Genomic DNA, 26037 nt, shown 5'->3' with positions numbered 1-26037 from the left:
TATGCTTCAAATACTTCACAGTTTTCCAGTTAACCTAGCAAAAGCGAAAAAAAAAAAAAAATAGAGATGGAAGCAGAGGAGCTCAAGGTGGAATTTACCTACCAAAGACACCATCAGTTTTAGTAAAGAGTCAAGCCTTAAAAAAAAAAAAAAAAGAGAGAGAGACAGAGAGAGAAAGAGAAAATCTGATAAAATCAGATGTGGGGGCAAGGCCTTGGAGAGAAATGGGAGGGGAGGATGGACTCAACAGTGGCTGTAATGTAAACTCACTTGAATTATGAAATTCAGGTTACATATGAGGGGGAGTATTTGCACTATGATACCTCCAGTGATTACTCTATTAATTAATTTATTCATCAGAGCTAATGCTGGGACAGATCACATGAATTTTATAACTCCTGAATGCTCCAGAATTTTAGATACACTAAAGAAGACAAAGGACTGTACTGTGAGCTGAATTGTGTACCCCCCAACTTCACATGTTTTAAGTCCTAATCCCCAGAATCTCAGAATGTGACTGTGTTTGAAGATATGGCCTTTAAAGAGGTGACTAATATGAAATAAGATCATTAGGGTGGGCTCTGATCCAACATGGCTGGTGTCCCTATAAGAAGAGGCAGTTAGGACATAGAGAGGCACAGAAGAAAGACCACGTGGACATCTCAGGAAAAGACAGCCATCTACAAGCCCAGGAGAGAAGCCTCACAATGAAACTGACCTTGCCAACACCTTTATCTTGGACTTTCAGCCTCCAGAACTGTGAGAGAATAGGTATCTGTTGTTTAAGCCCCCAGTCTGTGGTACTGGTTCCTTGTTAATGGTGGCGCCGGATGCAAAGACAGACCTTCACACACTGTCCTCCAAATGGGCAGGAAAGGAGTGCTCACCACTGCTCTGCCCAGCTTCACAAAATCTGACAATATGAAGTCTCACAACATGAATTCTGGTCTTCTGATATGTGGGTTTGGGACAAGTCTGAGGAATCTGTGTGGTTTCAGTGTTCTCCAATTCCCCTTGAGCAGTAGCCTCTAACCTGAGGGGCACGGATGTTATGAAAATGACAGAGGATGTAATATTGGGCATTATTTTCCAGAATTAGAAGGGAATGTGGGCAAGAAAATAAGTGTTTTGTTTCTTATTAAATATATCAATAATTTTTTTTTAAAAAAAGGATGTGTTGTATATTGCCTTTTAAAAAGACAGGTTTATGGCATAAAGCATCTATTAACAAAAAGAAAAATAATTTCTAAGTCCATTAATTTATTTTAACTTACTGCATCATATAGTGTTCATGACAGCCAAAAATACTGAGCATACGCTCTGGACAATGAACATGTTATTTAATTCACACATGGAGGCACGCATACACAGACACACACGTACACACACACACCAACGTGCCATGCACTTGCTATGACCATACGAGTGAAGAAACTCTGGGTGAATATGTGTGTGTAAGTGAATGTGCGTGTAATTTTAGGTGAAATATAAGAGATATTCTAGTTGTCCTTGACTGATACTGAATTTTTTACACTATAATTAATATTCTTGTGCTGCACAGATAAACTTTTATCAGTTCTGGGGCTGAATATAAATATTTATACTCTTTCTCCTCTCCTTGCTGCCAGGGTAGAGTGGTTTAAGACACCTCTGTGGAAAGGGTATAAGATGAATAGCAAATGCCTGACGAATTTCTCGGAAGTTTTACATTAATGATTAAACAGCATCATCTGATGACTTACTCAGCAGCTCGCAGACAATAAAACACAACTAAATCTGTCAATTAGCATTTTCATCTTCTCTCCTGACAGAGCTTAATGGCATCTGCAAAATGCAATTTCCAACCCCGAGCTCTTTGACATTTTCTATTTCCTCCTGCGTTTCTCTCCCGTCGCTCCTGTTATGACTGAGAACAGCACATGTTATACTCCATGGTGGCAAATGCATCACCTACGCTTGAAAGGAAAGCAATTATTGTGTCCTCGCTAAATCTTGGGGATGACTTGGGTACTGCTTTTCCACTTCAGTGCATAACCAGCCAACCCAGAACCTGTTTTAAGTGGCTGAGCCTTAGCGAGGGCAGCTGGGCTGCAGGCTGATGTTACCTGAGGGTGTGGGAAGCTGCCAGACAAGAGTGCCCATCCAGTAGCTAGGAAGGGAGCACGCCACGTTCCCACATGCAAAGTGACAAGCAATGGCTGGGAAGATAACATATTGACTTCCCTTTCCTGCTCCCTTAGTTTGAGGACGGTGACCCGGAGTGGAGGTTGGGCTGTTTCTCAGATGGTTCTCCAGCTGGTAGGAGTGGAGGCTATTTACACAACTGTCAGGAATTACGTCTCCTCCTTCCCCCAGGCAGCTATATTTAGCTCACGTATGTGTCACATATGTGTCAAATCCTGTCTAACTCTGCCATTTCTGAATAGTCAAGAAAGGCGGTTCCATGTGATAAAGAAGCGTGCCTTCAGGGAAACTTCAAGAGCATCACCTCAGAGCTTTGCATCTAATGGGGACACTTAATTATTTCTAAGCTCAAGAACCAAGTGCCCTGACAAAACATGTTCAATGTAACATTTCCTCTTGAATTATTTTTTTAACGCAACTTTGCCTCTCTGGGCTAAAGAAATTGCCTTCTAAACACTATCAAGCATCAAATGAAACATTCCATCCTAAACAAATACTGCAAGCCCCTATTAACCAGAATCCAATGAACTGAGGCACCTCATTAACCAGATTCAGGTCTAATATCCCATTTTTTTTAGAAGAAAGAATCAAAGCTCAAGAGGATATGCTCATTTCAGCCAAAGAAACAAATGGCATTACTTTTCCTGGAGCCAGCTGACTGAGTGGTCAAGTTCCCAATGTCTTACACAGAGAAAGGATTTTTAGAATATTGACCCAGAGGCAATAATCATCTAGTCAGCACAGAAAGATGGAATTATTGGCATGCCTGTGCTTAAGACTTGAACATTTTAGAAATATTTTCCATGCAATTGAACAAAAAAAATTTTAAAGGATTTGGGGGTTAATGATAAAGTAAATAGAAATGTATATTCATGCATGTACCCCTAGGCCTCTAGTATTCCACAGTAAAAAATTTAAGTACTTCTTCTACTCTTCTACTCTGCCATTTGTTTCACTCTGTCATTTGTAACCTTTCTCTCACTTCACAGATGGGTCACCCGAGGTGGGAGGTTAAATGACATGCTCAGAGTCAGACGGCGTGTCGATAGCCAAAGCAGGTTAGATGCATGAGCTGTGGGCTGAGCATTTCGTGAGTAAATCCATCACTGCAGAGGTGGACCACTTGATACCACTTCTCTAAAAGGTTCCCTTTTGAGAGAAAATTCTGGTAAAAAAAATAAAAAGAGTTTCTATTACCCAACAATGGGACTCCTTGCTAGTTCTTTTTTAGAATAATTCATTATGAGTCTAAAATTTGCCACTGGTTCTCTGACTTGTCCCTTAATATTAACTATGAGAATGAATACAAAGCCTCTACAAATGAAATCTTCACAGAGTTGGTGCAGAAAGTACAATTTCTACTGCTCTGATTTACAGCCCCAAGAGTTTTACAGGCCATAGGTGGCTAATTCATTTTTGAGTCATTTTAGACAAAAAAAAAAGGGGGGGTGATAATGTGTAGATAGTTATATATTTATTTATTTTTACATAAAACCTGGGTCCTGGAATTTGAAGAAGTCATGGATGAGCACATAGTATGTTGGAAAAGCACAGGCTACAGGGTCCCTTGGTCTGAGTTTGAAGCCTGCTCAGCCCTTAATATGTAACCAATGCTCTCCCCTTCCTCCCACAACTAGGAAAAGCCATGGCCTTGGCGAAATCAACAAATATAGTGTGGAAGTGAAATCACACAGAAATGCTTAATGGCCATTCATTCCTACAACTACTATCCATGTAAGTCACATGCTGTCACCTTTTCAACATCTCTGAATTAGTAGCGTTGGGAGTGGTGGTGATCTACCACCTTCTCTTCTTCCTTCGAAGACTTTACCATCGTCATGTCTGAAAACGCCCTGAGAGTCAATCAGACTGCATTGCTAAACACCATGTGACAAGACTGTCCTATCAGAGAAAACTTCTCCAATCTTCTTTGCCTCAATTTTTATACTATTTGTGGCTCACCTACCTGGTGAGGGACAGCATAGGGTACCTCGTGGAACTGAAAGTGACAAAGACGGGGAAGGATCTTGCAGTCTCCCAAGGGAGCCACGTGCATACGTGAATCTAGTACAAGGCAGTGTGATAAGTGCTATGGGAGGGACTCAATTTCCTATGAGAAGGAGGAGCAGAGGAGGAAGGAAAGCCAGTTATCATCCTTCAGAGATGGCTTATTTCAGTGGTATGAGTGTGGACCCTGGCTTGGGGTCAGGCCTAGTTCTGTAATTCACTGGCTTTTTAACCTCAGGCAAGTCCTTCAGCTGCTTTGTGCCTCAGTTTCCTTATCTGTAAAATGGGAATTATACGAATATGATTGCTACTTCATATGGATTTTAAGAGGATCGCATGAATTAATGAATATTTGTAAAGCTGGTGCTATGTAAAGCTTAGCTGCACCTCCTCAGCAGTGAGTTGGCACAGCAACGCTCATGATAGTGGTGGTTAAAATGATCTGTCGTGGAGGGCATGCCATGGGACAGATGTCACCTCAGGCACGTTACGTTCACAATCTTATTTCATTGAATCTTCCCAGCAAGTAGCTATCATTTCCCTTATTTCATAAGTGATCGCTCACGAGAGTTGGACAACGTGTCTGAGATCACAGAGGCGGTGAGTGGCCGTGTAGAGATCAGCCCTATAACTGTTCAGCTCCCAAGTCCACACTACTTCTCTCACTCTACACTGCCCATTACTATTTCTCCACATTTGCACATAAAAGGAATTTCCCTCAATGGAGTGCATGTAGATTTGGCTTTGTTATCAAGCTGTTCCCCATTCATAACTGTCCCCTTCAAGAGGACTGCTGCATCTCTCACAGGAGAAATAGCAGTGCATGCTAATTAAAGTGTGGAGCACCAGATGCTTTGCCAGAAAGTAATCAGTAAAATTCCTGAATTACGGTGCTCCTCACACTGGCGCAGGGCAGAAAACAGCTTACTGATGTTAGATTTTTCATCTTGAGAAGGGGAACCAGCTCCTCTAAACCCTGGCTGAGTTGGGTCTTTCCTGTGAATCGAGGATGTATAGAAATCCAAGCACATGCTCATTTTCTTGTGGTTGTTCACTACCTTCCTTAATAAAGGCAAACATTTGCTGAGTGCTAATTGCATGGCATGCATCATGCTAAGTGTTTTACATAAGCTATCTTCCTTAAGTTCTGTGCCGCCCAGTGGTGGGAGCCTTATTGTCATCCACATTTGACGGATGCCCGAATGTAGGCGCAGAGGGGAAAGGTAACTTATCTAGCTGTTGCATATCTGTAGGATATCTCAATGGAGCTGGGAGATCTGCTCTCTGATCTATAGTTACTGTGTTAGAGTTCCTTCCCTTCCCACTCCTACTAATCAAAGCTTTTTTTTTTTTTTTTTTTTGCTTCAAACAAGCAAAACGCCATCCTTCACAACAGAAAAATAACCCAGATCTTAGTTCCTAGATTTCTGGTAATTCTTCCTATCTGGCCACTAATTGGTACTTGAGCTGGAATGAATTCACCTTTTCCCCTTCCTTTAGTTGAACAAACACATACAAGCAAAGACTGGATATTATCATTTATGTAGGGAGAAAGCTAAAAATCAGTCTATTGTTTGAGGGCTGGGTATCACCAAAAGAAAAAGCTCCTTAATCCTGTATATATTTTACCTTTACTGTAAATCTCCTTCATTTTAAATCTGTCACTCACTCTATAAAAATGCATAGAATAAGAAACCATAAAAAAGTCAAATAAAAATTTTAGCCTAATGATATATTGATTGTGCATACATATCTTAATTTTTACATATTCTGTGTTGTCATAAAAAAACCCATTAAAAGCTGAGTTTAAATAATTATTCACTTCTCACATTACTATTATAATCAATTGCCTATTATGAAAATTATTGCCATCTTTAAGAGTTACTTTGTTAAGTGAAGTAATTAGAACTGATATTTTATTTTCTATTTCAGTTCCCCAAATTGATTTTTTATGTTAATCTTTGTATAAAAAGTGGGGTATAAATTTCTTAAAGCAAAATGAATGGCTAGTCAGGCTTCACATTTGACACTTTATATTGTATTTGGAGGTTTTCAAGGCATTTTGCTCTTAAGACATTGCTGATTATTATATGTCAGCACTGAAGTAGGTAGAAATTTCTCTATTTTATGGTCTTAAGTATCTGATATTCCAAGAATAAAGGGGTAGAGGTCTTCTACCAATAGAGAGGGTTGAAAAATCACACCTTCTGTCTACTAAAATAGCCATAATTTCTTAGAGCTCTGAGAGAAAAACAGGGAAGAGATAGATACCATTTACTGACTGTCTTGGGTGTACCTGACATTAAGTTCAATAAAACATGTATTTTTGCAATTCCTTACCATATGTGGGCAGGCAATTATTGTTAGCATCCATACAGATAAGCAAACAAATGCAGACAAAGAATGTCGTTTGTGTTCTATCCAACAGCAAGCAAGTGGCTGACCTGGGACTCAAACCCAGGTCTGCTGGGTCAAAGGCTAAGTTTCTTCTTTTCTTTAACCCTGCCACGTGCAAACAGCACCAGCAAACATGCTTTAACACAAGGACTGAACTTCATGACGATTTTGCCTTTTGATATGACTGTCTCGGTTATGTCTCCAATTGAAGAGAATGCCCACACCTGGCTTTTCATTATGGTGAACTGTCGAGGGAAATGCATGAAACCCCAGGTTGAAAACGTCTTAAAAGCAAAGGCATGAATAATCATTTCAAAGATCAATGGAGTCAGTGAGTTGAAGTGAGAGGGAGAGGCACTCAGGATGACAAGACAGTAGCCCTAATTGTAGATGAACCCGGAATAAGCTGGGATATTGGATTAAGTTCCCCCATCACTGTGGCCTTGAATTATCTCATTTGTAGAATGAAGGGTTATGGTTTTTAGGTAACGACTTCTCTTTTGCTGCCAAAATGATGAAGAATGAGTCCACCTCTGAAAGTGACATGTGGTCAGCCTGTGTCCCCAACTACATCTCACTGCTTCAAGAACACAGTAGGCATTCATTACATAATGTCACCCTGATTTGGCCCCAGGATCCTAGGTGTTTAGCAGAGACACATAAATGAGGTTGTTATAGTAAATACTAGACAAGGAAACGCATCAGATCCTTTGGAGGCTCCTGTCATAAATCAGCGAACCCCTTGTGGCTGTATTAGAAGTCAGGCTGCTCAGCCACTGTGCTTTCTGCTCCCCTCCCAGCCCTGCCCCGTCTTCTTCATTGTATTGTTATGAAGAATCATATGTCATGACAATGGACAATTTTTATTTCCTACAGGACATATTCAGTCCACACGTAGCATACCTGGGTTTTAAATTTAGCTCTGCCACTGTTTAGCACTCCTTGACCTTCATCTGAACTTCTCTGGCCCTCGAGTCTTCACTGGCTTGAAATTGCTCATGTCCTGGGTGCTCCAAATTCAGGGCAAACTTAAGATGCGGGTTGATAAACTGGAGCTCTGCATTAATGCTCTGCTAAACATCTTTGTTACAGGAATGGGTTCAAACCAGACTGATGTAGAATTTGCCTCATTGTTTGGGGCTGAATTGCATCCCACCAAAATTCACACCAACCCTCAGTACCTCAAAACAGAACTGTGTTTGAAGATAGGGCCTTTAAAGAGGTGATTGAATTAAAATGGGATCGTTAGAGTGGTGCCTAATCCAATATGACTGGTGTCCCCCTAAGAAGAGAAGATTGGGACACAGAGAGAGACATCAGCCACAGGCACACACAGAGAGACAACCACATGAACACACAGTGAGACGGTGGCCATCTGCGAGCCAAGAAGAGAGGCCGCAGAAGGAACCAGATCTGCCGCCATCTTAATCTCAGACTTCCAGCCTCCAGGACGGTGAGAAAATAAATTTCTGCTGTTTAAGCCACTCAGTGTGAGGTATGTTATTATGGCAGCCGTAGTAAACTAATATCCTCATTATACAATAATCAATCTCCTTGGAAAAGATGGAGCATCCTCATGATAATATCATGCGATAGCAAAGAACACATAAGCCTAAGCAAACTTGCCTTCAAAGTTAGCAACTGATTCTTTAGACTATAAACAAATGCTATGATATGTGCTATCCTCAGACATTTAAACATGTTTTATTCCATCAAGTATACATGTTCGAATCAAATTTTTAAGCAGTGTGGATTTAAATGTTAGCAAGTAATAGTAAAGATTCTCAGAAAATTTAAAGGGCACGATTAAAGGAAAACTGATTGGTTTCTTGAGGTTTTTGCTTAAGTCAAATTTCTAAATTTAATAATTTGGTTAGGACAAAAAAAACACATCAGTTTATCATCCCAGGCACTTGGTTTCTAATGGTGTGAAGGACTGAAGTCCTGCACAGTGATAGCAACGTGCTATTGTCCAGGGATACCAATAAATGTTCAAAGATGCTAGAGTCCTATAAAAACATGCCAGTTACTACTAATGAGAATGAAATTCTGCTAGGAAAAAATGTACACGCATGGTTTACCACTGCATTCCGGCTCATTAGCAATAGAGTAAATTACACAAGCATCCACAGCCTAAGAAGGCCTTGACCCATATACCAGCAACCGGATAACGCACCCCTGTCCTACAGTGCAGCTCTCATTCTGAAAGATTAAATCCTACTGCACCATCACTGATCAATTATGTTCATTCCTACAGCATTCCAGCAGAGATAATGAGTATCAAGCTCTATTTGATATGCTGAGGTACTGATAAGAGATTTGCTGAAGCAAAAGAACTATTAAGTGTTTGGTGGTGCCAGCAAGACTAGAACCCAAGAATTCCCTGTTTTACTGTAGACAAGTATTCCTCCTTTCCAAGAGAAGGTTCTGTGACACATATGCTTCAACATACAAGGCCACTTTCCCCTTGCTGTATGACCCAGCTATTGTGACATGCTAAGAAAAAAATCAAAGTTGCTAATATAACATAAATTCTTGAGAATTTAATTATTCATCTTGTTTCTCTCTCCTAAGTCACTTCTGCCACAGAGAGAAATGTTGCATTGTATACATTTTTTAAAGTGAATCTGCCAGAGGAAAGAATCTTCTAGAAATAATGAGAAGTTATGAAACATTTTCTCTTTTGATCTTTAAAAAGAACACAAGGTTAAGTTAGGGGAGAAAAAAAAAAGTTTTATGAAATAGATCCCTTGGGCTGTGAATCCATGCCTCTGAGCTATTTTTAATAAAGCATATAAACAGTGGGTTGCTTTGGTCTTTGAAGGCTTGGACTTTGAAACAAGGAAGAATGAAGAATTTCATGACTTTTGACATTTAAGAATCTTTATGTGTTGTGTGAAGGGGAGCGAACTGAACAAGTGGGCTGGGCTGCTAGGATCAGAGACGAAGGAGCCATATTTTAACCAAACATCATTAATATGCTCAGTGGCAGCCATTAATTTATTTCTACTAAAACAGATAGGCTTCTGTTTGATACCAATAAGGGGAAATAATTAAGAAAATCTAGAGCCAGAGTGAAAAAGATAGGGTGTCTTTTGACAAGGTGATTCTTCAGTTTGTAATTAGCAACTGATAAAGTGCTATGCATGTTAACTTTGGGGAAGAACAGCTAGTTATTTAAAATACTAATCTCATTTACTTTCTAAACTACCTTTCACTGATATTTGCCCTATTTTGTGCCATCCTATAAGTAGGCCATATGCTTTATGGAAAACAAGTCAATTTAAAAAGCATCATACCAGCTACAGTTCCAGAAACATTCACATGGTCTTTGGTTTTAAAAGTTTGGTTTTCAGGGGGCAGCTGGCTGGCTCACTCAGTAGACGTGTAGCTCTTAATCTCAGGGTTGTGAGTTCAAGCCCCACACATTGGATGTAGAGCTTATTTAAAATATATATATATATAAATAAAATTATATTTAAAAGTTTGGTTTCAGAAGCAAATGCAGTGACCACTGCTGGCAGTCTTCTGGTTATTTTAGCTTCCTGGGGTTAGAAAGCCAATCCCAACCCCATGCCCTGCACACTTGGTCTTCACTGAACTTCCCAAAATAAATATTCCCTGGCAAGCCAATTATTATGTTTTTTAATTATACCAGCTGACATGCACACAAAGGCTGGCTTTTCATGAAGCAAAGGTCAAGCATTTGAGAATTACATCAGATCATAGTAATAGCAACTTATTCATAATTATTTGGAGTTGACTGCAATATTTTTATAGCTTGGAGGTAAATGACTTCTTGCTTAAATTGAGGATAATAAATTCTAGTTATCACTTTAGGAATGAGAAACAGTTTTCTTCATCTTAAGGAATGTTCAAAGAACCCATTTCCCCTCAAAAGCCCTTTTCTCTGGCTAAACTACGTTTTACCAAAAAAACCCAAACAAACCCCTCAAAAAATTAAAAAACCAAAAAACAACTCATGGTATTTTAAACGTTGGGAGTCTCAATCTTCTTCTTTTCTTCCTCCTCGCTCTACATTCTACAAATATTTATTAAGACTTTATTCTCCTTAAGTTGGATCCTATATAATGCAATTGTTTTGACTTACAAAAATGTCTCTCGATACCCCTTAACGAAATGTGCGAAAAGCAGAGACAAGGAAGATATAACACCTGCCCTCAAAGAGCTTTACAATCTGGTTGACAAAGCCAAGAAAGAGGTAATGAATGACTCACAACAAGAGACCTTAATAAACATAAGTTGAGTGACATAAAATAGTGAAGGCAATAAGAGTTCAGTGATGGTGATAGTCCCCACTGGTAGAGTAGACAAGATTTATTTGTGGAAGGATGGGATTAAGTGGGATTCTACAAGCATATTTTGAAAAAGAGAAGGCATTCTAGCAACTAAGCATTTCACTTCTTAGGCCTGACTGAGCTCCTGTTTTCTTCTCTATCCCAGCAGCCAGCTCATAGCCTCAAGGAGCATCATTGTTTCCAGACTTCCCAAAGAACATGACCAAATGGTTTTATTTAGATACCATTCCATGTCATTGGATTCATCCGAGCCATGCTAGGTGTGGTCACAGGTTTTCACAGGTCTTTCTTTCCTAGCTTTTTTTTTTTTCTTTACCATTGTCAATTCCTTGAATTGCCAGCCACTTCTGAATGAATGATAAAGACCATCGGATCAAATCTATCCTTGTTATCTCCTACAACTACACTCATTTATCCCATAAGATCAATATTTCTTACAATTTTTACATGGCTGTAAAAATGTCAAAATATAACAGCATAAGAAGTTACCACCTGGGCCAGACCTAGCACCTATCTCTGACTTGTCACTCTGAAAGTGAGCAGCAACTCTCAATTTTTTTTTTTTTTTTGAGTCCCTACAGCTGAAGGCTATGGATCTCTCTGCTCACAGACAGTTACTTCTTCAGGCAGTGCCTCTAAGGAGTGAGGGGATGGGCTTCCTTGCTCACAGCAATACAGCAGATGCTCCCATGGGAAGAGAAGTATGTAATTCAAAAGAGACCTTCAAGTGACCTTGATATTCTTATTCTCCCCATCCTGGGACCCGCCATTGAAAATCATCACTTTACTGGATATATGTTTTTTCCTTAACATCAAGCTCGAGGAGTGCCATGCTAACTTCCCTTGAGAGCCTGTTATGGATCTGTCATCTGAAAATTTATTTAAATAATTTTTAAATAATCTATATTTCATAACTCTGGTGTTCAAATGTCCTGTAAAAACTTACTAGCTGAAAACAAAAACAGACAGACAAAATTACCAGCTGTTCATTAGCACAGCACCCACCACACAACCACCCTAGATGATCTCCACCTGTGTGTCTCTCCACCCACATTCTGAACACCTTGTGGTCAAGGATCTTTTTCTTTTTTTTTTTTTGGTCTTTGCATTTCCAGCACCTGAGACAGGGCCTGGAATTTAGCATTACTTAGAACCACCACATTAAGTTGCCAGTTTTGCCACTCAAACATGGCCACATATCAGCAATTTCATAAGCTTCAATTTAATTATTGTAAGCATTTACTGATGCATGGGAAAATAAAACATGAGCCAACACATTCTTGAGGGCCTCAGGGAAAAGAAATGGAGAGGAGAAGAAAACCAACATCTACTGAGATTCTGATGCAGTAGGTCTGGGGTGGAACCCAGGAGCCTACATTATAGCTAGTATTACAGATGATCTTATGCAGAGGATGCGTGAACCATGTTGTGATAAATGCGGACGGCTCTTGGGGACATAAAGGGAGTAAGTAGAATGTGCTTCTGATCAATTAGGAGGAGACAAGAGATAAGCCTGCCTCCCACCCCTTTCCATGCTAATCATCCTCTGCCCACCCAGAACCAGCTGTGCAAGCCAGACTCAGAGAGCCCAGGACAGCTTGGATGGCTGTCCTCATCCAGCCTTCTGCTACTATGCTTTTCTCAAAGATATTTTGTCCTTTAGAAAATCACCGACAGCTTTGTGATTGTTGCACAATAATGCCTCTCCATGCATCCCCCTCCCAATCTGCACTGCGCATGCACTGGGTGGGATCATTTAGTCCTGCAACTCTGAGTTGTGCCTCTTTTAGGAAAAGATTTCTGTAATGTGCTCAGAGACCAAAGCACCCAGAGGTCACTGTGTTCTTTGTTCAGAAGGCCTGAAAGGCTGAGAACACTGGGGATGTTTGGACAGATTTCATCCTGTTGTGATTAATTAGTGCCCACACTTGACAGGCTAAGAGAAGGTCACCACAGTGGTTCCCACAGGACACACACCATCTCTTCATGACGGAACATTGGGAGGCGGGTGAGAAGACGATCTCCAAAGCTAGATGGCAGGAAGTGACCCTGTAAAGGGGGCTGCAGGCTCACCAGATGTAAACTCCCTCGATGCCATCTTCTGAGGAGTACTGAAGGTGAAGGTTTATTCAGTAGAACTCAGAGACACAGATCCTCCGCGGCCATGCATCGCAGATGTGGGTGCTGATGACTGCACGCCTCAGAACTTCGGCGGTGCTCTGAGCCAGGCACTACTCATGAGGACCAACACGTTAAACTCATCATGTTATGTCACCAGACATAGCACGTGATGTGATGTAGTAACAACGTACTAGCCATCACGTACCTTTGCCTGGGTTTCCAGGCTGTATGGCTGAACGATACCAAAAAATATTGGTATGTTTAATTTAGACAGACATGAAAGGAAGAAAAATGTTATTAGCAGAAAATGACAAACACAATATGCCTGCAAAAAGAAATCACATGTAAAAAAAAGGAAAGAAAGGATGAAAGAAAGAAAGAAAACCTGTGTACTTGTGTTTAGAGCAGAGAAATATTGCAGAGACCGATCATTAAGGAAGATATAAGGAAGAAGAAAGAAATTCGACCCTTTGAAAAATTTTTTCTGAGTATTGCGATGAGACCACCAAAATCTGACTTTTCATTCATTCATTCATTCACACAACCACACATCTCTCCATCCATCGACTCAGTAAACATTGACTGCATGCCAACTATGTCCAGGTACCATCATAGACAGTTAAAATGTGATCATATGCAAAAGTCATACTAAGTCTCTGTGCTCACGGAGCTTAAGTCCTATTGCGGGAGACCATCCAAAACACATAAGTTCATAATCTGCATTCATGTAGTCATTAACAGTGGTATAAATGTTCAACAAGCATTGGCGAGGGATCACTTGATTTGTAGCTTTTGCCATAGTGTAAATACTCCCACCTGGGACAATCTCAAACTACCAGTGCAATGTCACAATCAATGTGACAATGTGATGTGTACAGTCAGGACTATAGAGCAGCAGGATAAGCCCCCTCCAGCTCACGCCTGGACATGATATAAAGAAACAAATCATGTTAAGTGGCCAGATATTAGAGGGAAGGGTGGATCTTTTAGGCAAGCGGCTGGAATCATTCTTGGGCTAATGACATTTGAACAGTGACCTAAATGAAGAGGAAAGAAGCCATGAAGTCATGAAGTAAAGAATTGGGGGAGTGGGGCAGAAACAGTAAGCACAAAGGCCCTGAGGCAGGAAATATATCTCATATGTCTGAGGAACAGAAAGGCCACTGTATGAGGACAGACAGGCAGGGGCTAGATCATCGATGGCTTTGTTGGCACTGGGAGGAATGTGAACTCTTTATGCAAGAGTTGGGATTCAATGAAGAGTTCTGAGCAGGCAATGATGTGACCTGATTTACCTTCTTAAAGAATCAGTCTGGCTGCTGGGGAAAGAATAGGAAAGAGTGCACTGCAGTAAATGTGCCCCCTGCAAAGGTGAAAACGTGATGACCACAGAGGAGGGTATCTAGGTAAGAATGAAAGGGCTCAGAGTGGAGTGGTAGAGGTAGATGTTGGAAGAAACGCTCAGGTTTGGAATATAACTGATAGGTAAATCTACCGGAAGTCACTGATGGCTTGGATAAGAGAGGAAGTGATAAGTCAAAGACGACCTCAAGAATTTCTGAAACTTAGCTACTACGTGAATAACAGGCTTAGCTACCATGTGGGGCCATTAGCTGAAATGAAGAACACCGAGACAAGAGCAGGGGTAGAGGGAAAATCACAAGTTTAGTTTTGGGCATTTTAGGTGAGATTTATTGACATCCGAGTGGAGACATCAAGTAGGCAGCAGGATATATAAAAGTCAGGGGACAGGTCAGTAAGGGAGATACAGATGTGGAGGTCACCTGCTCTAGATGATCTTAGTGATTGTGCCATTGAGGCATCGTTAGAGAACCACTCGCTTAGAATGACAGGGACTCGGGCCTTTAAGGAGCCCCTGGGGAGGAGGCAACCGTTACAGGGAGATGTGTGAAGAACAGACCAAAAATCTCTCCCCTGTTAAAGCCATTCATGTTCCTGAAGCTACAGTTATTAAGGAATAATCCATTTACAGACTGACCCTGTTAAAATCCATATCAATACTTATTAAGAAACCAAAAGAGATTTCTTACCTATCAACTAGAGAACTGGATGTGTTGATGTTCAGAAGATGGAGCACCAGTTCTCAACCCTGGCTACCCATCATACTCACCACGGAGCTTTGAAAAATATGAACACCTGGGTCCCACCCCAAGTGATTCTAATTCAATTGTGGCATGGGCGTAGGTGGTATGGCTTTATTTTTAAAGGAGTTAAATTGGACAAGGGATAGGAAAGGCAGTGATAGAACCAAAGAACTGAAGTCCTCCATAAAGTTGGGGATGCTTTTCAAAGTCATCTGGGAGGACAAAAGGATGTGGTCTGGGGTGGGATGATCACACTGTGACTTTGAAGGTGGTCGGGATGTGGCATGGGAGTTGAGATGAAGTAGACCAAAAAGATCACTGGGGATAAAGGAAGTGAAGTAACTGAAGGCAGGAAGCGTGCTGGAAAAATCCTTGGGACGTTGGTGTGAGGCTTAACTTTTTTAGGTTCTACATATAAGTGGAATCATGCAATGTTTGTCTTTCTGTGTCTTGTTTTTTTTTTTTTTTGTCTGTTTTGTTTTGTTTTGTTTTGTTTTGTTTTTAAAGAGAAGGACAGAGAGAGGTGAGTGGCAAAGGGAGATGGAGAGAGAGAATCTTAAACAGGCTTGACGCCCAGCACAGAGCCAGACATAGGGCTTGATCCCACAGCCCTGAGATCATGACCGGAGCCAAAATCAAGAGTTGACTTAACTGACTGAGCCCTTGTGTCTGGCTTATTTTACTTAGCATTATATCTTCCAGTCCATCCATGCTGTTGCAAATGGCAAGATTTCCTTGAAATTTGTTGGGAAGGTAGATCTCTAGTGTACATACACACAGACACACACATAATTTGTATTTGCCAATTATGCCTCAATAAACCTGAAAGAAATCCATTCCAAGTTTCAAACAAGTGCCTTCTAGAATATAACTATTTGGTAAGCAGGGGTCCATTCTTACCTAAAGTTTTATTTGGAGAATACTGTTTAGAAATCATCCCAATATCTAAATCCCCATCCATTTATTTTATTAATCTACCTAGTGTGACAAAACACAAAATCCGCATTTCCTGGTTTGGGGTGGGAGTAGTTCTTGGAAACTTTGAAGAACAACGTTACCGCCATACTGTGCCAATATCAATCACTTCCCTACATTCCCAAATGCCCAGCACTACCACGGAGAACGATGCATGCTGTCTGCAATTTGTATTCTCTTGATCATGAGCAATACAGGCCCAGAGACTGCTAAACGCAAAGACACTTCTTTCTCTTCCTGACGCCTGCCACCTTCATACTGTAAAAAAACAACGCAAACAACAATCTCCTGATGATGGTTAATGAATGAAGTTCAATATCCGGCAAAGGTGATTCATGTTATCAAGACCGTAACCTCCTGCCCAACTGGAAAGGACTTAGGAGAAATAAGAAGACACATAACAAAGAAGAGCTAAAGTTTAGAAAATCACCAAAGATGTGTAAGCAAATAAAAAATAAGTAAATACCAAAATATTTCTTATTAGATGTTTTTCAGGACTGGTGGCTTTCTCTGGTTCTGAGTAGTATAAAATATGCTCTCCCCAAAATAACTCTCAAGCACATTATTTTTTCAAAAGCAGTTTATTTTGAGCACATTTCCTTCTCTACCTCTCATTCCCTAGTCTAAAAATTTCCTATCAACTCTTTCCTTTCCCCTGCTTTCTCTCTATCCACAAAAAAGGGAAAGGGTATATTTTAATTATTTGTATGTGGTAAATTCAAACCCTGTTATCACCATTCTGTGGCTTTTGGTTTGGGGAGATGTTTGTTTCCCTAGAAATAAGTGAAGAGATCATAGTGTGATAAATGAATTTGCTTTTCCTGGCAGTATTTTGACTGCCCTCAGAAGACCAAGAGGGAAATGGTTGTTAGAAGTGCAGCCTGGGGGTGCCTGGGTGGCTCAGTTGGTTAAGCGGCTGCCTTCAGCTCAGGTCATGATCCTGGGGTCCTGGGATCGAGCCCCGGATCAGGCTCCTTGTTCAGGGGGAGTCTGCTTCTCCCTCCCCCCGCTTGTGCTCTCTCATTCTTTCTCTCCCTCCCTCCCTCTCTCTCTCTCAAATAAATAATCTTTAAAAAAAAAAAGAGAGATTGAAGAATAAGAACAGCCCCAATGCCCCCTGCCTGCTCTTCTTCAGGTATTTCTCCTGGTAGAAATCTCAGTGACCATAAAGAGATGAGAAGTTCAGAGTAACCTGCTGTCTTTGCATTTTAAGTATCTCTTGAATCAGTTCACTTCTTTCCAGTGCCGTCATACTATTTTGCCCTCAACTCTTGCATGGTCTACAGAACTAGCCTCCCCTCTGAATCCTGTGTTTCCAACTGGCCTAGCTCTTATCTTCTCAGCAACCAGAGTAAGCTTAATTTTTTTTCACATTTTGAAATAAATTAAAACTCACAAGAAGTGCAAAATTAGAACAGAGAGTTCCTTGCACCCTTCATTTAGCTTTCCCAATGATAACTTTTTATGTAACCATAAACACAACATCCAGAAAATAGATGTTGGTCAGTACTGTTCACTAAATTCGGGGTGATCTTTTAAAAATGCAAACCTGATTGTGCCAACTCTCCCCTCTTTGCCAAACCTGTTACTGGCTTCCCATCAACTCTTAGAATAAGGACTAAAATTCTTATATTGGCCCATAAATAGTGGGATTATCATTCCAGGTTGGTCCGGACAGACCTGGTTCACACATGTAGTGCCAACAAACTATCCAATTTAACATTTTAGTGCACTCAAAAGTATGGCAGTTTGGATGATAAATTATGTCGTCAAGCCGCTCAGAGTTCTGTGTCTGATTGGCCTGTGGAGACCTCCAGCTTTTGTCTTGTGCCCCCCGCCCCCTCACTTCTGGCTCCTGAGCCCCTGTGACACAGACCTTCTTGAAGTTCCTAGGACATGATGCAGGATGTGCAATGTTTCTTCCCGCCACAGGGCCTTTGCACCTGTTCTCTCTGCCTGAAACACTTTCCCTCCCCACCCCCATTTGCCTGGATAGCTCCTACTTGTATCAGCTCAGCTAAATCATCATTCCATCCCCAGACTAGGTCACATTTTCTATTAAATGCCCTCACCATGCCCTGGACCTTTCCTTTGAACTGTTTGTCACAGTGAAAATTTTATATCTGTTTCTACAGATATAAAAGCTGTAAGAAGGCGGGGGCATATTTGCACAATATGTATCCCCAGGACCAGCAGGAGCTTGCTGTATGGGAGATGATTACTTTGTAGCTGAGGACTGAATGAATAAAAGCTCAATTCACAGCTTCATGGGCAACAGAAACAAAGTGGTTAATAGCTTCAGGAAAAAGCAAAAACAAAAATCTCTTGCATCACCTTTGTAGGTTGCTGCCCATGTGGCTCATTTAGTCATTTAAAAAACCCAACTTTGGAATGAGACAGACCCAAGTTTAAAACTTGGTGTTCATAAGCTGAGGAACTTTATGCAAGCAATTTACCTTCTTTGAGCCTTAATTTTTTTTCATCTGTAAATAGCAGTAGTAGTTATAATGACACGAAAGTCATCTACTCTATAATGACAAGTGCAATTATTATAATAATGTGACAATTATATAATTATAACAATCATTAAGTATATAGCAATTATTATTATAAATAATAATAGTCATCACACTTTTGTGAAGGTTGAATGAAAAAATGTACAGTGCTTAAGAGTTGGGCATTATTAAGTGAATGTGAACTCTATTATAAAGTTGTTTTAGGTGTATCATTCCCCCCCCCCCCCCCCCCCCCCCCGTGTCTAAGATGATTTCCTTGTTTCATAGAAAAAGTGCAGAGGGGACTTAGTGCTCCTCACCTGGAGCTGCCTCCCCATCACCTGCTCCCCTTTGGTCTCCTCCCCTTCAGACATGCAAGGCTATCCTTGGCTATCCAACCCGGGGGCCAAACCTGGCATCTTTGACTCTTCCCTTCTCTCCACCACACACCAAATCCATCAAGAACACTGCTGGTCACTTCCTCTTTGAAATACAGGCAGAACCCTGCTGCTCCCCACCCCACCTGCTGCCCCCCCGCCACCATCCCCATCTACCTGGATGACTGCATCGGCCTCCAAACAGGTCTCCCTGCCTCTGCCCTTGCCCTGCAGAACAGCCAGAGTGACACCATCAAAATGCAAGTCACGTCAGCTCATTCTCCTGCTCAAACCCTTCAGGGCTTCCCAGGACCCCATCGAGTAAAGTGGAGTAAAGTATGACATGCTTCGTGAAGCCTCTGTCTTCTCTTGCATTCCCTCTTTCAGATCTTTTCTCAAAGGAGAGTCTTCCCCAAACACCTTACTTAAAGTCACAAGCTCAACACTCTATCTGCTCCCTGCTTGTATTTCCTCACAGTGCTCATCACTTTCTATACTTTTTGCTTATTTGTTTTCTTTATGATCTGTCTTCCCCGCGAGGATGGCAAGTCCATGATGGCAGGGAGTTTTGTCTGCTCTGTCCCTGCCTTCTCCCCTAGCATCTAACACTGGGCCTGACCTGTATTAGGTGCTCAGTGAATATATCTTGAATGAATACATGGGCGAGTCAATGAATGAATGAGGCACCACTGCTCCCAAGGCAAGAGCTGTCCCAGACCCAGTATGGCATAAGTTACGAGGCACAGACGAAAACACCAAACCTGCGTCAAGAGTGTGTTGGGCAGGGGTCTAGGAAGAGGAGGAAGGTGAGGGCACACCTAAGCACATGCTGATGGCTGGCGCAGCTCTTGTCCCAGCCTTTGCAGGGACGCTGCTGATAGCTTGGTAGTGGCAGGGCCTGCCTCACCACGTTGGGGCAGCTGAGTGGCTGAGGGTAGAAGGATGAGACTGGGTGCTCTCTACCCACACAAAGGGAAGCAAGTGTTCACATTCAGACCGTGATCTGATCTGGTGGGCCCACCAGTGATTTACGTGGATTGCCCCAACTCAGGAAGATGTCTGACGCGGAAGACTCCGGCCAGAAATCCCACCGGCTTGGGGGCCAAAATGAGGCCATTTTTATACTATCCAAATTAATTTCCCTTTGTCAATACATATGGGATTTCCAGAAGAACATAGGCTGAGAAACGGTCTCCATATCCATTGTCCAGATGTTGGCAAAATAGAAGCCAAAAAAAGAAATATCTAATATTTAAAGTCTTGTGACTCCACAGCTTTTGGCCAAACAAGCTTGGCTTGCTGGAAGCTCAAGACTGAGCCAAGGCTCCGGGTGGACTTTGAAGGCAGTTATTCACAAACTCAAGGGAACTGAACTTTGATATGACAAATATCCAAGAGCTGTAGTACTGAGACCTTGTAAAATCAGCCTACAAATACAAAGTGTGACTTAGGCACTCCAGTCAGCAAATTCAGTATGAAGCAGTTGCAGAAGGAACAAACTGGAATATTGCCTAATATCCTAAGGGAGGAGACATTGCCACAGTCTTTAAGGCTGGAAGGCAGTTGGCCAGACATGGTAATATCCGGGCATTTGCTCTGACTATTCTCACATCTCACTGACTTCTCAATTCTTCCTTAGGCTCAGTATGTAACACTTAACCTCAGGCTCCTTCATTACCTGTTCCGACTCCCTTCCCTACCCAAGCACTGGGGCCCCCTTGATGTCATCATTACACATCAGGTTGGGGTAAGGAACAAATTCTCCAGCAGTTCGGGCCTGGGGAATTCTCAGCAGTTGGTCTGATGCATCAACTAATAACAAGAAAGTTCTATGGAAGATAACTGAATCGTCACCTGGCTTTATTAATGCTAAAAGCAATGTGATGGTGCAAGCCTGCTGATTCCTAAGAGAATACCTCTACCAATATTAGAAGAGCAAACAAATAAGTTAGCTTCTAGTTTTTCTAGTTTGTGTGCAGGACTATATATGTAACTTTTTAAAATATTGAGACATTATAGCTATCTAGGTGACACATTCTAAAAGCTTAGAAAACAATGCTTGGTCTAAAGAGCACCAATGAATGCAAGGCATACAATCAGACATCCTGAAGAGGCCACTTTTAGTGACCAGAAGTATTAACTACATATATTCTATCTAGCTTCTATAATAATGTCATTATCTGAGACGAAGAATAAAACAATTTTGGGTGGTTAACATGGTATACAATAAAATATTTTCAGTTCCTAATATTTGTACTTAAAATAATTGCTTGAGGTCTTCACACAGAATCAAAATTAAACATTTAATAGCTCATTGACCTTTATGTGTATCACTCCTAAAACTGTGGATAAGTGAAAACAGATATTTTATCCAAATGAAATCATAATATTTTTGTAGCTTAAATTTTTTCTTTGGCTCAATTGGTAAGAGTGTGGTACTTTACAAGAGTCATTATGAAACTATCTTAAACTGTAGTCATTTCCCTAAAGAAAATGTTTATGGCCTGATGGGATAATTATATTCTCCTATTAAATATCACTCCTCCAGGGCTAGTTATTGTTGAGTACAAATATGCCACTTTATATGCAAATAAAATGTATGGAGATGTGAATAAAAAGTTCTGCGTCTATCTACTCACAGATCATCTTATTATGATTCATATTAACAGAACTTTTCAAGACGGGAGATGCTAATATCACATACAAGAGGCAATTCTTTCCTTGAATTTTTGCTTTCAAGATGTTTAGATACAGCTGGAAATATTTGCTTTTCTCACAGAGATAGCAGATTGGGGTTTGCATTCTGAGTTGTATTTTGAGTCAAAAGATTTTACCGTCCTGTGATTACTTATTACCAAAACTTGTTTTTTTTTTCTTTTCTTCTGACCTTGACTTCTCTTCAATCCGTTTCTTACAACACCCACACACCTGAAAACAAATCAGGACACCTTGGAGTCCAGAGTTTCCAAGAAGGTTTCTTAAATCCAACCTAGCAAAGCAGAGAATTTCCACAAACATTGCACAGAGTATAGTCATTTCGTGGCCACATATTTGCATTTTCTCTTTAAAAAAAAATCTATATTCTTTGAATTCGATCTTTGAGCAAAATACCATGGTAAAAGCCACGAGTCTGTTTTTCACATTTGAAGGAGCAATGTTTTTGTATCTCAAATCCCATCTCGGACGGGTACCTTATATTTTTATTAGCCACCTCTCATGGTGCTAGGGAACAACCTTTTTTTTTTTTTTAAGATTTTATTTATTTAATTGACAGAGAGAGGGAGAGAGAGCACAAGCAGGGGGAGTGGCAGGGAGAGGGAGAAGCAGACTCTGCTGAGCGGGGAGCCTGATGTAGGATTCGGTCCAGGACCCAGCGATCAAGACCTGAGCTGAAGGCAGATGCTTAACTGACTGAGCCACTAAGGCGCCCCAGGGACCAACTATTTTAAAAAACTGGAGGATGTATATTTTATCCCTATGTGTGCAGAGTTAACAATATAAAATAAATACTGACTATGTAAGGAAGGAACAAAGTATTTCATCACCATTTTTACCGCTTTCCCTGCAGCTCTGCTGTCCTTGCCTAGAGCTGTCAAAGGAATATGGGAAAGCCAGGTGGCATGAATGCGAAGACAGAGCTCTGATTTTCTGGCCAATGCACTGAACTCCCGATGTCAAAGGATCATATAGCTGATGGGGAACTAAAGGAAAGGATGCAGGTGAGGACATCGCAGGGCTGTATTACCAGATCAAGACATTATTGCACATTTGGGAATTTAATTACTTCTGTTGAAATTTGGAGAAAGCCCTTTTTACCACAAACTAGAAAGTCATTCATCCAGGAGTCAAAACTCAGTATTTATACTTCTCGAGAATTATCTAAAATTTTATGACTGAAGTTATTAAAGTCTACTATACTATTTTAATTAGGGCTTAGGGATAACAGGAGATAGCATAAAGTTAGTATTTGCATTAAATTGAAAGAGGTAGGGAGAGCTTTATGCTATTTTCTAGGGAGTCCGGAAATCTATGTTGATTGTGAACATTTCTTCTCACTCTATTCAAGGACAATTGGTGGGCAGCTGGAAAATGCCAAGGAACTGAGAGTCTTGATCAATCTGAAAAGCAAGGCCTGCATAAATGGTATTATGGGACATATTTGCTAGATTGAAATTTCTGTTAAGGGCAAGGTTCCTGTCTGCTTTGCACGTGACTGCTTTATTCTTGCTCAGAACAGTTCCTGTCACCTAGTAAGCCCTCAAAAATGTTTGACAGAGTGCTCACTTCAGCAGCACAGACACTAAAATTAGAATGATGCAGAGAAGATTCGCGTGGCCCCTGCATTCGGGTGACACATAAATTGGTGAAGCATTCCATATTTAAAAAAATGTTTGACAGAGAGATGAAAAAAGCTGAGTACATGCTTTCCCACCCCTGGATATTGTACTATGTCTTGTCCATTCATCCAAAACTATAGTCACCCAACACTTAACTCCTAATAGTTGGGCCATATACACACACACTGAAAATACATTTTTCTTATAGCCTTTAAAATGAAAGAAACTCTTAAGTGTCCATAATCACTTAGATATTCTGCTTCAAAGCAGAGAAATGGACTAAATCTATTCTAAAAATGAAAATAGTTTTTATAATACAATATTAAACCAATTTATTAACAATTTAATGTTAACAGGACATAGCTAAAGTCACCTTCAAAATAATGAATTTAAGTAAAGATCTTTGTAGTTAGAGAGGGCACAAATGGGCCCTCAGCTTGTCCTTGCTCCCTCATATTTGAGACAAAGTGGTTCGATCACTGGAAAAGTCTGTGCTTTGAAAATGACCTCTTGATCCATCTTCTTATTTTTAGTCTTGCCCCCCCCCCCCCCCCGCCTCATTCCACTCTCCAGAATGGAGTTGGGCATCTTTCTAAAATGCAAATTGGGTCAAGTCACTAGCTTGCTCAAAAAACATCAGTACTTCAAGAGTTCCTATCTTTTTAAGACACTGTATTTAGTCATTTGCTTGTCATAAAAGGCCTGACTTGAATAGTATCCCTCCTCCAGATCCAAGCCCATTTCCCTCCACCCCTGGCCTTAAGCTCCAATAACACCAAAGTGGTAGTTGTTACCTCACTGGACACACTGCATTAGTTCACACCTCTGGACGTTTGCTCATATCATTTCCGTTGTGTGGCATGCTGTCCTTTCCTTTCTTGACCTTGGTGACACTTTTTCCCTTTAAGATGCATCAGGTCTCCCCTAAAGGATTCTTGGTTACAAGCCCTTCAGTTATAGTCCAATATAAGCCTGAGCATATCTCAGTATCTGTTCCGTTACGTTGAAATTAACTAACCACGTGTCTGTTTCTGGCTCTACATTCTCAGTATTCCCATTACACAAACTATGCCAAAGTCATCCTTTGGCTTCTAGCAGCCACTGTGAAGTCAGGGTCCGTGACATTAATATGTACCACACCAAATTGAGTATGTAACATCCTCTTGTTCTTCCCCATCAACACTGCCTAATCTTTCAATGTTCTGTTGTGGCCTGGGAGTTTCCAGAAATTATCATAATATCATAATTCCAAAAATTACCTCTTTTCTTATATAAATTGATTAATTAAGCTAATATATTTCACATAAGGCAGCGACGTTTTATAAATGGGTGTTAACAAAAGTTATATTACTGACACTGAACAATTAGTAAATAACGCTATATTGAGGACTCAGGTGGGAAATATACCCAAGCATGAGTAAACTATGTGTGTTAACACTTGCAAAAAATCATTATTTAGATTGCAAGGAATGTTTGCATTAAAGCATCTCAGTTATGTTTTGTAGTAACTAAACTTGATATTATTTGCATATCTGGAGGGCTTCTACAGCTTTTTAAAAAATTTAAGAGCTCGGGGCACCTGGGTGGCTCAGTCGTTAAGCGTCTGCCTTCGGCTCATGTCATGATCCCAGGGTCCTGTGATAGAGCCCCGCAGCAGACTCCCTGCGTGGCAGGGAGCCTGCATGCCCTTCTCCAGCTCCCCCTGCTTGTGTTCCCTCTCTTGCTGTCTCTCTCTGTCAAATAAATAAATAAAATCTCCAAAAAAAATAAAAAATAGGGGCAGCTGGGTGGCTCAATCGTTAAGCGTCTGCCTTCAGCTCGGGTCATGATCCCAGGGTCCTGGGATCGAGCCCCGCATCGGGCTCCCTGCTCGGCAGGAAGCCTGCTTCTCCCTCTCCCACTCCCCCTGCTTGTGTTCCCTCTCTCGCTGTGTCTCTCTCTCTCATATAAATAAAAATCTTTAAAAAAAATAAATAAAAAATAAATAAGATTTAAGAGCTCAAGCAAGTTTTATAAATTCAAAAAATAATTATAAAATCATCTTTCTACTTCAATTTCTATGTCAATCTAGTATGCCAACATATTGCCTAGAAAGATTTTCTTACAGTGGTGATAAACTCAGAGAAAAATATAATAGAAATGCTAACATTCCTTTAACCAATGGTGGTTCTAGCTGGGACCTCCTATTATCAATAAATATTGTGGCCCCCAGTCTCCAATTTCCAGACAACGCAGTGACTGAATCAGTATTCTCCAAAGCACAAAGCAGGCAATCTTTTTTGTCCTTTGTGCATTTTTCACATCTTAAAACTGCCCCCTTCAATCTTCCCATGTGCCATCTACCCACACATCCATGTCACTGTGTATCACTAGTCTTTGCAAGTTCTTCTGAGTGTAGTTTTGTTACTATGCTGAAATCTTATGCATAATTATTTGAAGTTGCTATGGAGATTTTGTGTGATTTGTCATGAAGAAAATCTATTGTGTTTGAGATAATTCTCCATACTAATGACTCAGGTATCCATCTCCCTCCCTTATTTTCTCTGGGATTATAACCAACTGTATATATTTGAATATCTATAAGCAAAAGTCATTTTACAAATAACACAACCAGAAAAGTTATTGAATTCACTAATATGAAGCACTTCAGTACAGCTGGGCCAATTTCTCGTGATTTGGGAAAAACTTCCATTACAGTATTTTTTTGAATACCAGCTAGA

The 26037-nt window shown here is 40.7% G+C and overlaps 1 protein-coding gene and 1 non-coding gene across 11 annotated transcripts in view; one reads left to right on the top strand and one right to left on the bottom strand.

Moving 5' to 3' along the window:
- Positions 1 to 26037, bottom strand: part of NCKAP5 (NCK associated protein 5) — a 974611-nt gene that overhangs the window by 646215 nt on the left and 302359 nt on the right. The gene's annotated exons all lie outside the window — the stretch shown is intronic.
- LOC116638023 lies at positions 23257 to 23363 on the top strand. Its single transcript, XR_004300597.1, has one exon. It is a non-coding gene; the product is annotated as a U6 spliceosomal RNA (small nuclear RNA).

Source organism: Phoca vitulina, unplaced genomic scaffold (genome assembly GCF_004348235.1).
Source record: "Phoca vitulina isolate PV1807 unplaced genomic scaffold, GSC_HSeal_1.0 scaffold1, whole genome shotgun sequence".
NCBI lineage: Eukaryota > Metazoa > Chordata > Mammalia > Carnivora > Phocidae > Phoca > Phoca vitulina.
The sequence above is the reverse complement of the archived record's forward strand: the minus strand, read 5'-3'. Positions and strand labels throughout refer to the sequence as shown.